Here is a 15197-nt window from a genome sequence, read left to right as displayed (position 1 = left end):
CAAGCCCTTTTACATGAGTTTCATAAAATGAAGGATACTAAAACTTAAGTATCCTATCCCCAGGCCTCGAGAACAGTGATTAGATATTTATTTCTTAACCGTGAATCAATATTTGTCCCCGCGTATCTTCTCATGTCGCTCTTCCATTGGGCGCGATCGATGCTGCTTTGTTCTTCAAACAGAGGCCTAACAATTTGCCTGTACGGTCAAGTAATTTAGTACATTATGAGGATAAATGATGAAAACAAAGCGCAAAGAAGGACAAGGACAAAATTAAGACATAGAACGCACAGTTTGAAAGAGTGTATTTCGAGCTCGAAGCCGTATACACAGATAAAAAGCCAGCATCTCACATGCGCAGTAGGCGACATATTCATATCTCGTCGTAAGTATACCAGCTCCTAGATAGAAGGCTTGGCCAAGCAAGACGCATCCAGTCGATCTATCACATGCTTCATATTCTCATGAATCAGTTTACAGTGGTTTTTTCGCGATAACAGAGCATTGTTGGTACACAGGATTGTACACGGCATTTCATCTGGATCGTTTTGGTTCCCACTGCCGTCTACACTGTTTTGTTTACATTTCCGGCAGTGTACATCGAGAACCCCTCCTCGCTGTTCAGACACATTGTTACAATGTTCTAGGAGGCGGTCGTTGAAGCACCTACCGCTCTTGTCCCTTATGTGTCTTCATTTTGTCCTTGTCCTTTTTTGCACTGTATTTTCCATGATGAATAACCAAGACACCCAGACTGCAAAGGTAATGAAGATAAAGTGTTAAATTTCTTCACCCAGTCTGCAACTTCTGCGAAGTTCAACGTACAGAAAATATACTGACTGTAGAAAAAATGAGTCCGGTTAATTACTAATTTACACACGCGATCCAAATTTTACTGCGGGTCATTTTTTCATCACCTCGAATACCATTATACATGAAGGAAATTGTATTGAAAGCTGTTACAGTTTTATCAGTCTTCACAAGGGTATAGGCTTGCGCAGCAGCATTGATCCTTACATTCGTGTATATTGCTTCCTATCAAGGGGGCGCTCTGTTCATGCGCCTAAATGAGCAATTATTGCCATAAAACTATTCATAATATTATGATTTTGTTGGTATGTGCATTGTGGGCTTGTTTCAGCCAGACGCACAAGACTTGCGGTAGTGACTCAAACACTGTTGCTCGCACATTGTATTCTCCTTAAAATATAATTAATAAAAATGTGTACGATGGTGCACTTTTTGACGCAAGCACCTCCCTGGTAGAAAGCCTTGTGTTTAAATTAACATAAAAAACACAATTATATACAAGCAGGCTTTGTTTACCTCCATTTTCATACAATGTACGTGCATTGATAAAGTTTCGAGCTATCGAAAAAGTGGTGCTGTATATGTTTTTATTAACCTATATCACGATTACGTGATACTCATGAAGATATCGCACATACTAATGTCACTTTCCAATCTTGGACTTCAGTGTCTAGTCCGAACAAAATAAGAAATATACGTGTCCCGATGCTGAAGGCCTCCGGCTACCCATTGTAATTCTGTTATATAAATCTGAAAACACAAACTGACTGGGTATTTAATTTTTATTGAACTCTACAACACATATATTGTTGGCCTTGCTGCGTACTATATGTAATAGGACCATACCCCCTTATGTTTCCAATTTTTCAAGCAAAACTTTGATAAACGTTTAAATATAATTGAGAACAAGCTACAACAGACAAAGTCCACATGAGCTTCGCTGATTTCATGCCTTCACCCTGAATAGAATGATCCTAGCACTATTTCATCAAGGTCATCGGTTTTCTGAAGACCAGCGGAATCCAGGGACACCAACCAGAAGTATGTATGAGGAGTTTTAACCATTTTATGCCAACTAAGTAACGACGACGAAGTGGCTGCTCACACGTGAGAAGCGCTAGGGGTAGACGACTCAGAAGATTTAAAAGAAAGCTTCTTGGGTAGGCCTTTAAGTGCCTGCGCGTCAGCCCGTCCGTACTCCAAATCGCACGTTTGCTGCTCCCAGATTTGTGACACTGGTCGTTTCTGAATTTGCGGCATTATCCACCAAAAAAAAAAACGCTGCTGTAGAAGCCATCGAAGCTTGCTTCTGTGGCGAGACAGGTCACCTCTACCAGGAGTTCTCTTACCGCCTACTGCCATTGGCGGAATTCCCGTCCCAACCCTCGTCCCCGGCCCAGCAGGCCGCAACATCAAATCTCCGAGCGTGTCATCCACAAAGCCTGGTTCGGCGTCTTGGCTTCCCCCCATACCGCGCTCGCCTTCGCCTCGTCGCTCTTCGCTTTCCGGATCCCAATATGGGACTGTACAAAGTGGGTTACGATGGTTTACCATCGTTGGAAAACTAGCTACGGCGACGCCTGGAGGCGAGGCCGCCGAACGATGATTCGCCGAAAAACTTTCACCAGTTCCTGGACCTAATGGACGAACACCGTATCACCGACCAGCACCCATCATTTGACCGAGGAATCACAACAGAAGTGGACCGCCATTATCCCAAATATATCCTGCTGCCGCCCCAAATGAATCACGCCGAAACCAACCGTTTACTACTAGCACCTACCACCACTGCACCCACTGGACTAACCCTAAAACAACTTCTGCATCACCGTAAACCTACCGCCGCAGCACTGAGTGAAACCTCCAAATCCGACAAACACATCGTCAAAAAGCTCCCTGCACCGCACTTAGTGAATCACTAAGCCCTACTTGGACGTGTTCAGGCTGTCATCATCATCATCATCAGCCTGACTATACCCACTGTAGGGCGAAGGCCTCTCCCATATTTCTCCACTTAACCCGGTTCTGTGCTAGCTGCATCCATTTGACCCCTGCGAACTTCTTAACCTCATCCGCCCACCTAAATTTTTGCCGCTCCCTGCTTCGCTTTCCTTCCCTTGCAGTCCAGTTTGTTACCCTAAGCGACCATCGGTTATCCTCTCTTCGCACTACATGTCCTACCCATGTCCATTTATTCTTAATTTCCGCTAGAATGTCCGTAACTTGAATTATACTCGGAATATAGCCAGCCCTTATACATAGCATTCATTGATTACGAAAAAGCATTTGACACAGTTGAAACCTCGGCGGTGATGCAGGAATTGCGAAATCAGGAGGTAGATGAGCCGTACGTGAAAGTGCTGTAATATATATATATATATATATATATATATATATATATATATATATATATATATATATATATATATATATATATATATATATATATATATATATAGTGCCTGAACAGCAACCATAGTTCTGCATAAAGAAAGTAACAAAATTCCCATAAAGAAAGGTGTTAGGCAAGGAGACACAATCTCCCCAGTACTATTCACAGCTTGCTTAGAGGAAGTATTCAGAGAATTGGAATGGGAGCAGTTAGGGATAAGGGTAGATGGAGAATACCTCAGTAATCTGCGATTTGCTGAAGACATTGCCGTGCTAAGCAACTCTGGGGATGAACTGCAAATAATGACTGATGACCTAGACAGGAAAAGTAGAAAGGTAGGTTTGAAAATCAATATGCAGAAGACTAAGGTAATGTTCAACAGCCTCGGGAAGGAGCAGCAGTTTACATTAGGTAGCGAATTACTGGAAGTAGTAGGTGAATATGTCTACTTGGGGCAGGTAGTAACCGCAGATCCGGACTATGAAAAGGAAATAACAAGAAGAACAAGATTGGGATGGAGCGCATTTGGCAAGCACTCGCAGATTATGACTAGCACCTTACCGGTATCGCTCAAGAGGAAAGTATACAACAGTTGCATCTTACCTGTACTCGCCTATGGGACTGAAACGTGGAGGCTAACCAAGAATTCTACTTAGGTTGCGAACAACCCAGAGGGCTATGGAACGAAAAATGGTAGGGGTAACATTAAGAGTGGGTCAGAGTGGGTACAGAGTGGGTGCAGAGTGGGTCAGAGAAATAACTCAAGTGCAGGCTGTACAAAAGATCAAATCTCCATAGACATCTGTCTTGTCGTCCACACACAGGAGGTCAGCGCGTTTATCAACAGAGCTGCCGATTATTCTTCCTTTAGCAGACCGCTGGCGACGGCCTTGTTAAAAAGTGTAAGTGCCATGGGATGGTCTCCACACACGTATGGCTGGTACATGGCTGCACTTTCTCTCTTTTCTCGTTATGCGCGAATGATCTCGCGATATTATCATGGGAATGAAGGTTTTTCGCAAGCACGGCACTACGATAGATCTGCCGTATCGCTTGGTCACGTTCCCCGCCGAGATGGAGACAAAAAAGCCTTGGCTTAGTGGATTTCGATCTCATGTGCAAAACGCTGATGATAACATCCTTCTGCCACCACACGCCAATATCCTCGCCTAAGATACTTGCAGGAAGCTAGGGTGGAGACTGAGTTGTCGAGCCTAATTTATCTCCCTTTCTTGCTCCAGTCATTTCTGTAGCATGAGGTATTGGCTTCCTTCCAAGCGGTCAAAGAGAGGTGCTCATTACGAATTTCAGCAATATGCATTGACGTCTATTCCGTGGTGCAGCCAAGCGTATGTTGACCATCGACCTATTATTCCTCTTCAGGAAGTTTCCAAATGCTTTATTTTTGAGGCAACCGCAAATAAAATGCAATAGGATAGAGTCAATCATGCTGCCATAAATCCATATCCTCCGCAGGCTCAAAGGAGGATATTACAAAAACTTTTCCTTGAGCTTGGTGGGTGCTTCAAGTCGCCCATAAAGTGCGACCAGTCGCCATCCGGAGAGACAGGAATATCGCACATGGATGTGTTCTACGCATCCATCAGAAGGCTTAACGTGTTTCTCCTTATGAGCTAGACGGTATACAGAATAGAGTCCGAAAGATTCTCACCGACAACGCCATCTAGCCATCAAGCATTCTCTTTTTGCCTACTGTCGTTCTCGCCAAGGAAAAAGATGCACACTGCGCGTTTGCGTCGACTGCAGAAAACTCAACAGCGTGAACAAAAAGACGTTTATCTACTACCACACCGACGACTGCCCAGACCGACTTCGGCAAGTGAAGTATTTTCTTCCGTCGATCTCAGGAGTGACTATTGGTAATTAAATTCTATCCAAGGGGTCGTAACAAAACTGCCTTCCTGACACCGGAGTTCCATAAATAATTCCATGTCCATCCATTTGGGCTCCGCTGCGTTTCTAAAATCTTCCAGAGAAAGATGAATGCGGTGTTCAGATGTTTAAAGTAGCAGACATGTCTTGTTTACTTCGACGACGTGACCATCGTTTCAGCAGCATGCAGAGTAGATCTGCACTGTCTCAGGGCTGTCCTCGAAATTGTTCGGTCTTCCGGACTCCTGAAGTACCACTTCTGATTCACTGAATTTACGTTTCTAGTGCAGGTCATGTATCCTGGTACCGTCCGAGTTCACCCTTAGAAACTAAGGGCCATTGCGCTCTTTCCAGTATCAATATATAAAAACGTATTCATATATATATATATATATATATATATATATATATATATATATATATATATATATATGAATATATATATATTCATGCAGTCGTGCTCCTGCTACCGTCGCTTCATCAAACACTTCACTCAGCTCGCTGGCCCTCTCACGCTCATAACTAGAGGTGATGCAGTATTCTGGGGCAGCGAGCAGCATGTAGCTTTCGGCGCTATCTCCAAACGGTTCAGATAAACACGCATTTCGATGAAGTTGCCGAAAAAGAGATAAACTAAGATGCAAGTGCCATCAACCTTGGTGGCCGTCCTTATTCAGCGGCACGATGGCGTCGACCTAGGAAACGCCTCTGCAAGCCGCGCCCTTTTGCATGCTGTGTTGAACTACTCTACAATCCGCCTTTGTCACAAAATGTGACGCCCTCTGGGAGTGGTTAAAAATTCGTCTGCTACTGCTTGAAAACGTCTTTGAAAGTTGCAGCCGCCAGCGAAGTGACGGTGTATATTCTTGACACCTACCGCCAGCTATCGCATACTACTGTAAATAATATTAACTACACATGACGACATCCGATATAAGCTATGGCTGCGCCCATCGCGGAGGCCAAGAACTGCGCATGCGCAGCTTGGGTTGGTGGTTTGTTTTCATCCAAGGTAAAGGCGCGCCTGCACAGAGCGGCCTTATGAAAAAGGCGGATTGAAAAAGAGTGTGTGGCGATAATGTGGGCAGCGACTAAGTTTCGCTAGCACGTGCATGGAAGATCATTTCGTATGGTCTCCAAACGGCACTCCTTGTGTTGTCTAAAGAATGTAAAGAATGCTTGCGGTCACTTAGCTCATTTGGAATTATGGCTCAAAGAATTCGATTTTGCCACCACCTACAAGTATGCCTGAAGCACACAGACTCATTGCCTGTCGCGCGCTCTCATCGAACCTCATTACAAAACACAACGAAATTTGATAGCTTCCACGAAGCAGTCAGCGGGTCTGACCTCATGTCCAGGTAGTGTGCCGACAGCGATCTCCGACTGCCCGTCGACCATCACGAAGGAGGGCACGCGGCTTGCCCCGGCATCAAGTTGGCTTGCATCCTTATGCTTAAAGAGTGGTGTGTTTTACAAAAAGAATTCTGCTTCCAGTGGAAGGACTAACCTTCTCGTCCTACTGTCGAATTTATGTTTTGAAGTCCTCCATTTCCTGTCATGAGGAATCGGCGCCCGCGCATCTCAATTCCCCAAGCACCCTCTTCAGAGTCTCGAAAATTATTACTGGCTAGAGCTTCCTCCCAATATCAAGCATTAAATAAGAATCAGTCGCAAAGCCAGCGGCGAAAGCAACCTGCACGGCAACCTCCTAGCATGCTTCTGTATATCGAGCCCACACAAGTACCATTCGCCAATGTAGGCGTAGATCTCGTGGGGCCCTTTTCACTGTCGTCGACCAGTCACAAGTGGCTCGTAGTAGCCACATATTGTTTACTCGCTTCACCGAGGCCCTTTTCGAGGCACTGCCGCTGAAGTGACTAAGGTCTTCGTGTATGATGTCCTTCTGTGACATCGTGCCGCGTTGGTCATTATCACTGACCAGGGAAACACAATCTCTGGTCAGCTCCTAAGATATATCTAAGCCATGCTGAAAGCTTAAGAACAACAGCATATCACTCACAAACAAATCGAATAACAAAACGGCTAAACAAGGCTCTGGCGAACATGGTCTTAATGTACTATCGGGGACAAACGTTTGTGGACCACGTGAACTGCAAATAATGCGCGCAACTGTCGCAAGTGTTGGACCATAATTACCGATGGGAAAGTTTAAATTAATTCTTTCTGATATAGAGTTCCGCGTAAGCTACCCTATTGTTTTCCGGAAGGTATTTCTGCTTCGGCTGTCCACTTCCATCTCGCATTATAATTGAGTAGTTTACACAGTGGTTGCAATTCAGCTGGAAGGTTTGGAAGAAACTTCCCATAGAAATTTATTAGCCCAAGGTATGCTCGAGTTCATGTTTGCCTCTGGGGGTGGGTGCTTCTTGATAACCTGTACTTTCTCTTGCGAAGGACATATTCTCTTGCGGTCGATTACATGACTCAGGTACGTTACCGAGGTCTGAAAGAACTTGCATTTTTCTTTCTTTAGTTTCATTCCACTTCTTTTAAACCTTGTCAGCACACTTTCCAACTTGTGATAGCAATCTTCCAACGTTTTCGCCGCTATCACAAAATCATAAAGATAGCAGGATACTCCTTCTAACTGGCTGAGAACACCATCCATTCCTGCCTGAAAAATGGACGGTGCACTTGTTATTCCGTACAGAAGGCGTGTGTATTTAAACAAGCCGACATGCGTGGTTACCGTTACAAGCACCTGGAAATCTTTGTGCAATCTTAGCTGTTGGTAGGCTGTTTAAAGATCAAGCACCGTAAAACACTTGCAGCACTGTAACGTTGCAAATATGTCCTCAATTACCGGTAAATAATAATAACCTGTTTTGAGGCACGGATTTACTGTCACTTTGTAATCACCACATATTCTTATTTTTCCGCCTGCTTTGGGAACGACTACTAAGGGAGTCGCTCGCTCACTCCGTTCGACTCGAACTAGCTCTGCTGATTGTACCATGTACTGCAACTCATTTGCTACTGTTTCGCGGAGCGCAAAGGGCACAGGGCGGTGCTTACAGAACACAGGAGTACTAGCATCTCTCAACAGGAGCTTCAACGGAACGCTGTTGATTGATCTTTGTTTGGGCTCAAATATACTTCCCAGTATTTTGCCACAAGGCTTGCTGCCTTCTTCACGCTAATTCCTCAGACGCTCGTCCAGTCGAACTTCAAAGCTTCCAGCCAGTCGCGACCCAATAGTAAAGTTACACCTTTGTGAAGTGCGCACAACTATAAGAGGCTAAGTAACCATTTGACCATTGGGCTCGACCGAGACATCTAACTTTCTTACAATCTTTAAAGGCACGCCCCCGTATATTTCAGTTGTAGTGCGCAGCTTCTTAGAGCTACGACTGGCCAATATTTCTGATAAACGCTTTCTGGAACAATAGAAGCAGACGCACCTGTATAAAATTGCATCGTAACATTTCTACCGCCCACTAGAAAATTCACAGTGTAGCTACGGCGACTGTTGTTACCAAAACATACACTATGAAGAACGAGGCAGTCGTCACTGTTGGTTACTGCTTCTTAGTCAGCCCTCTAGTGCACGATACGCACGGACAGCACCCGTGCTAGATAGACCCTGGCCATATGCCCTGTCCGCTTGCAGATACGGCAGCGGCATTTCCGGAACGAGCAGGTAGCTTCAGCTTGGGCGTTTCTGCAACGGGGATAACCACGAGCTTTCTTGTCTGCATTCTGCAGGTTCCGGTAGTACTGCCTTTGTGTCTCGTGCTCCAAGTCCGTGCTTGCAAGTGCCGCGTCTTAGCGTGTTCACTTCCTCCTCTTCGTTAAAGGAAGGTTGAAATTTTATTGTCTCCGTGCGGGCCTGTTCAATGCTTTTGGCAAACTCGCAGACAGCTTCAAACGACAGTGTGCTTTTTTTGAGAGACTCTGCTTGAGTAACCTGGTCTCTTAGACCAGCTACAAAATGGTCCCGCAATGCTTCATTCAAGAATTTCCCAAAATCACAGATCTCTGCTAACCTTTTCATTTACACCACGAACGCTGCCACTGTCTCGTTTAAATGCTGCGATCGGCAGTTAAAACGAAACCGCTTTGCTATTATCATTCCTTTTAAAGAGTAGTGCTCTATGAGCACCTTCACCAAGTGATCTTTGTCTCACTCTATTCTGGCTTCTCCGGAGCTAGCAAACTTTTGAGTGTCCGATAAGTCATCGCCCCCATGGCAGTTACAAAAGTCGCGACCTTTAAGTCGTTGCTCCCCGTGTTAGCTTGCAGGTAATGTTGAAAGCATTTGACGTAGGACTAGAAATCTTCGTCCTCATGCACGGCAAACTGCTCGAACTGGCCGAGCGTAGCCATGCTGCTATCCAGCGTCCAGGCGCTTGCCCTATCCGACGTTCTGGTGCTTCAACTATCGAACTGTGCTACTCCAGGTGCTTGCCCTATCCGGCGTTCTGGTGCCTGCATTACCAAACTGTGCTACTTCAATTGCAGGGTGGATCCCATCCTCGTCGCCACTGTTGTGCTTTCACTAAGTAGCACACATGACAAGAGGGCACGACATATGCATGGGCTTATTCAGATGCTGCCTGGCACACAAAAAACAACATCCAAGATCAAGTGGAGCTGCTTGTATAGCCGCTATCACCTGACTCGTCACGTTCCACAAGCATGATGTGAGAGCAATGGCGCAACACGTGGCATTCTGAATCGCCATATCTCAAGCATGTAGAGTTACGATACAGCACGCAAGAGCAGACAACCACCACCAAATATTCTTGGCGGGAATTACGCTTGCTAAAATATATAGGTTTGGTATGGTTTTGTGTTTATTCTTTCAAAGCGACTCATGCTTTGCGGACACCGTACTAGAAGGCTCCAGAATTTTTGCCCACCTGGTTTTTTAACATGCACAGATTTCTCACAGCGCGCGAGCGCATAGCTTTCACCCTCCATAGAAAAGCAGCCGCCAATATTCTATCCCGCATTCTTTGGCGCAGTATTCGAGCACCTTATACATTGCTCCACCAAGCGGGGTTGTAACATGTCTACATTTGTGTTTTCTCGACAAATAGTGGTAATTGCTCTTGGTGACTTAAACTTTCGCTCCTAATCGGTGAACAGAATTTAATGATGCGTTCCACTTGCTCCGTAGCGTGCACTTTACCCGGGACCATTCATTCCATAACTCTGGAAGAGTGTGCCAGTGGCTGCATGGCGAGGAAAGCTTTTTAATGCGCTATCTACTGCGCTGGCTCCACGCTGTCGCAGTAGCCGGATCCTGAGTACATACCATCATTCTTCATGACCGGTAAATGGCGGAAATCGGTGCCATTGGCGGCCTTCGTCAACCGACATCGCAACCCAAGCCAGTATGCAACGGTGTAATGCTGCATGGGCTAAATGTTTCGCTCTATGTTATATGCCACTGATATGTCAAAGACGACGGGCACAGAAAACAAAGCCTATTCGGCACCTATATTTTAGGCTCAGAGGTTAAACATATGTGACATGGGATTCCACAATCGGTATTTCCCCAACGCCTCGTACAGATTCTGCTGTGTTACGTAATAAACGTAGTGCGGAATTTTACATTATACCAATTTCACTGCTCGCTTCAACCCATCGCTACCGCCCCGCAATGAAGTCACTAGCTCTCCAACTTCTTTTCCTGATGTCTGTTGAAGGGTCACAACAATACCAGTTACTTCTAAACCATACGGCTATGATGAAGCCTGTAATGTCATTCAGGTAACTTCTGCCACCTTGTAGAACGTTTCCGTATCATTCTTCATAGCAATGCATTCAAACCATGAGTGTTAGGTACCCTGTTGCACCACTGCCACCAGTGGGCTTTTTGTAAGATGTAAATACAAAAAACGATCGAAACAATACAATGGTGTTTTATATTGGTACGTTGCGGCAAGCCGGTGAACACAGGGGAAAAAGAACTTAGAGAGGATGCTTGATGACAGTGAGATGATGTTTAATGAAATATTAGCGGGCCTAGCGTGAGCGCTCCTATTCGCGCCACTGGCCGCTTTTTTTTCATAACGTCGTTATTGCCTCAGGGCATAATGAAATATGTCAAAATTTTAAAGGGGTATTAAAAGAAAGAAAAAAGGTTGGCTGTTCTAATAAAGTTCAAGAGAGCGATGATAACGCCTTTGCGTCCAAGCGTTTTCGGCGAAAGGCCCACAGCCGTCACGTGCCGAATTCTCGTCGGCTAACGTGCCGGGCAAAGCCAAAAGTGGCGAATATCTGTCTCATGATTTTGTGACTTGCAGACAGGACATCTTAGAAGTTGATATAAATATTGATCTTGAGGCCATGTTCGTGTTACAGCAGGTGTTGTGGCAACCCCGACCAAGATCCTCGGTAGTGCAACCTCCTTTGCGCGGATAAGGCCACTGGGAGGGTTACCGCACACGGTAGAACAAGAGCACGTGTGCGGCGCCGGGGGTGCTCCTTTCTTGTGAGAAGCAGAGTGGCATCATCAATAGTGAGGAAGCGTGTCAGTAATGAAGGTAGAGCCGCCTGGTGGGTTGCAGGATCTGTAGAGGTTTGCGAACTGAGTAGGCCACGTGGGACCCACTCCATTTGAATCGTTTACGAGATGCGAGCCGCCAGACGATGTGTATTCTGGAAGATTCCTGGGCTGCGACTGACGTGTCGGAGCAGACATATTGTTTGTAGGGCGTCGGTGCGGATGACAATATTGGCTTTAGCTAGTAAGGTTGTGAGGGAGAGGAAGAAGTGCGTCTTGGACGGCAACCAGCTCAGCACAGAATGAAGAAAGGGGTTCTGCAAATTGATATCTGGATGTGCTAATAAGCGCCGGCTTACAAGGACAATGAATTGCAGTTCTCGTTTCACATCCGTGAATACTGGCATCTACATATACAATTATTGAGCCTTGGGGCAGCTTGGTGTCTTGCTCTGCGATCGTTCACGAAGGAATGATGCCGCATAAGATGTGATTGGTATATGGAGATCAGTAATTTTGTTTTCACTCAACTGAACAACATTCCATGGAGGAAGAACTGGCGATGGCGGTGGCAATATGGTGTGCGATGCAGCATAGGCCCGGAGTGCTTGCGGTCAGTGAAAAGGCGTCGCCTTAAGGCTACGAGCATCATGATGTTGCTGTACCAGTTCATCGAAAGTGTTGAGCTGAGCGTTCTCTTGCAGTGTCACGACCGATGTGATGCGGGGGAGGCAAATGATGGTTCTCATAGAATCTCTATTTGCTACATCTAGACGATTTCATTGAGCTCTTGTCAAGTGCTGAAACTGTGATTGATAAATAAGGCATAGCTGCAGACCCCCTGTCACCGAATGCCGTGCGAAGTGCAAGTTAGCGCCATCGGATTTAGGAGCAATACGTCTTATGAGGCCCAAGGTCTGCATCGCCTACTTTTTAGACTGATCGGTTCCCCATCTCGACTGATGAATCGATAATCGCATAATGCTCAATGTCTCACTCTCGGGAAGGGGGATTCCAGATAGTTGTATAAGGATCGGCGACACCGCGAGTTTACGGCGAGCCAAGCGATTGGCGGCCGACGTGAACACACCTACGGGGAGTATTGTATTGCTGGAAAACTAGGCTGTATTGCCGATTGTTGGGTACTGCTGGAGGCACCGGGCAGTTATAGCGTGGCGGGAACCTACTGCGGCAGTACCTGGCGATGTTACCTTCGACACCGCAGCGGTAGCATATCGGTGGGGAAGGTATAAAATTCTGTTGTGGATGCGCCAGGCACAGCAGGGCGCCTCAAGGTCTGGCTGAATGCTCACACTACACAGGAATCCTTGTAGATCGAATAGAAGATCTAGGTGCACTTAAGGTGACGTCATACCTTGGGCTTCAAGCATCGATGCAGTCGGGTTGGCAAAACGCATTGGCGGGTAGTCAATAGAAGCTGCAATTTCGGGAGCTTGGGAAAAAGGCTGCACTTGAATCGCTTGTGGTGGTGACGCCGGCCGTCTAGAGGCCCTCTGGACAAAAAGCTCAGCAGATTCATGCAGGGCAAGCGTGTTGATCCGTAGAAGTTCTTCGCGCACGAATTGCCGGATAGTTGACGGAAGATCTAGTTGGGCATGGTCGTCAAGACTGGCCACGGTAGGCACGTTGGCCAGCCGCCCAAATTTCGGCGCAATACGATGTGTTTTAAAAGCTTGAAACGCGCGGATGTGTCTAACGACATCGGAGGCAGTGTCAAGGTTGTCTTTGGCGATTAAGAAGTTGTACACGTCCGCCGCGATACCCTTCAAAATGTGACCGACTCTGTCTTCCTCGGACATGTTGAAATTGACACATTTGCATTACTTGAGGATCTTTCCTGTGTAAGTTGTACAAGTTTCATCGAGCAATTAAGCTCTTTGAGCAAGGGTCTGCTCAGCCCGCTTTTTGCTGGGAACAGAGTCGCCAAAACGCAGTTTTAACTCGGTGGCGAACCGTTCCCAAGTCATCAAGTTGACCTCATTATTCTCAAACCAGGTCATAGCCGTGTGAGTGAAAACGAAAACGACGTTTGTTAGCATGGTAAGAGGGTCCCACCGGTTGTACCGATTAACTGACTGTGACACTGCACCTGACGTCTGCGATGTGCGTCACTTGTTGTGGACGTGTCCATCAACGACTCACATCAGACAACGGATAATCATGAAGGTAGGCCTGCGGTGGAATCGCGATTGTGATTATGAGAAATGGACAATCTACAATCGCTACACTGCCAACCTCTGCGAATACATAAGCGCAACTGGACTTCACTCCTTCTTTCACCTTTCTATCTCCTGCATCCCATTCCCCCTTTCTCAACCTATGCCTTGTGGCAAACTTCAAAAAAAAAAGCTCGTTGATAATCAAGTAGCCACTTCTCAACGTCCTCACCTTCTTCTCCGGCAAAAGGTCGTGGTTCCCGGTAAGGATGGGACAGAATAGGGCTAGAGTGGGCAGGCATGTCGCCAGCCTGCCTTGCAGCGTCGCAGCTTGCACGGTTTGAGTCGGTGTGGTCCATGATGGTGGTGAGCAGTGGCAGTCCAGCGAGACGGCGACTACGTCGAAGCTCCAGTTGGTCTTGCAGCACTGTAGGTAGGGATCGTACGGAGCACCTTCCACCAAGTTGTTACGATGTAATAAGAACGGGTGTTTATTTACAGTGCTGATATAGCGGAACAGGATGAAGCCTACTAGCGCCCAGAAACCAACGCTTCTTCCTCCTCTTCTGCCACATCATCACAATCCTTCATCGTCGTCAGTAGCATGACAATATCATAGTAATTAATATAGAAAGAGGGCCGAAAGCGCGAAAACTAAAAAAAGCAAAATCACTGAGTGGTACATGATTAGAGACTGCAGAACCGCCGAGGAAATTCCACCCATAAACAATATCGAGGAGTGGTATAACAGGCTTAAATAAGACGTCCAAAAGCGCACCAAAATTGTACAGGGGGAGGATACTCCAGAGGTGGTAGACAGCCGGCTATAGCACATGTGCGAAGCCAAGCAGAGTCTCGAAAAAACACCTAAGAAACAAAAATGGAACAGGTGTCTTAGAAGGAGGATAGCGAATCTTAACAAAGAAATAGAAGACCACGCACAAAACCTATGCAAGCAAAACTGGGGAGACAGGTGCAATCAAATGGAAAACGAAAGGAACATGGCTACGACATGAAGTATAATGCGACACATGCTGGACCCAGAGAAAACTAAAACGCAAGCTTCCATTAAGTTGATAAAGGCTGGGTACCATTATGAGGCAGCGATGATGACTTCCTTAAAGAACTTAAAGACAAATACATCGGAGAAGTAAGGAAAGATAAATTAGAAACCTACAAGGGACACCCAAACCAGCGACTAGATGCCCTCATTACGGTAGCTGAAGTGATAGCAGAAATCCGTTGACTAAAGACAAAATCGGCCCCAGGGCCGGATGGGATAACAAACAAGATGCTAACGAGCTTGGATAACGACTCGGCAGTGGAGCTAATTTCATGCAGAGATGGTGGGAAACAGGGGAAATCCCAGAGCAATGGAAATTTGCTGAGATAGTGGTAATACCCAAACCCGGAAAACCTCCCACGGTCGATAATTTGAGACAAATAT

At 46.1% G+C, this 15197-nt stretch overlaps 1 long non-coding RNA gene across 1 annotated transcript in view; it reads right to left on the bottom strand.

Moving 5' to 3' along the window:
• Positions 1-292: 292 nt before the first annotated feature.
• Positions 293-15197, bottom strand: part of LOC146195960 (uncharacterized) — a 90853-nt gene continuing 75948 nt past the window's right edge. Inside the window, exon 4 of the long non-coding RNA XR_014705612.1 lies at positions 293-754. This is a non-coding gene — a long non-coding RNA (uncharacterized LOC146195960). The remainder of the gene's footprint in view (positions 755-15197) is intronic.

Source organism: Amblyomma maculatum, chromosome 3, assembly GCF_055883805.1.
Source record: "Amblyomma maculatum isolate TAMU_Amacu chromosome 3, ASM5588380v1, whole genome shotgun sequence".
In the NCBI taxonomy this organism is placed as follows: domain Eukaryota; kingdom Metazoa; phylum Arthropoda; class Arachnida; order Ixodida; family Ixodidae; genus Amblyomma; species Amblyomma maculatum.
This window is presented reverse-complemented; position numbering and strand designations above follow the sequence as displayed.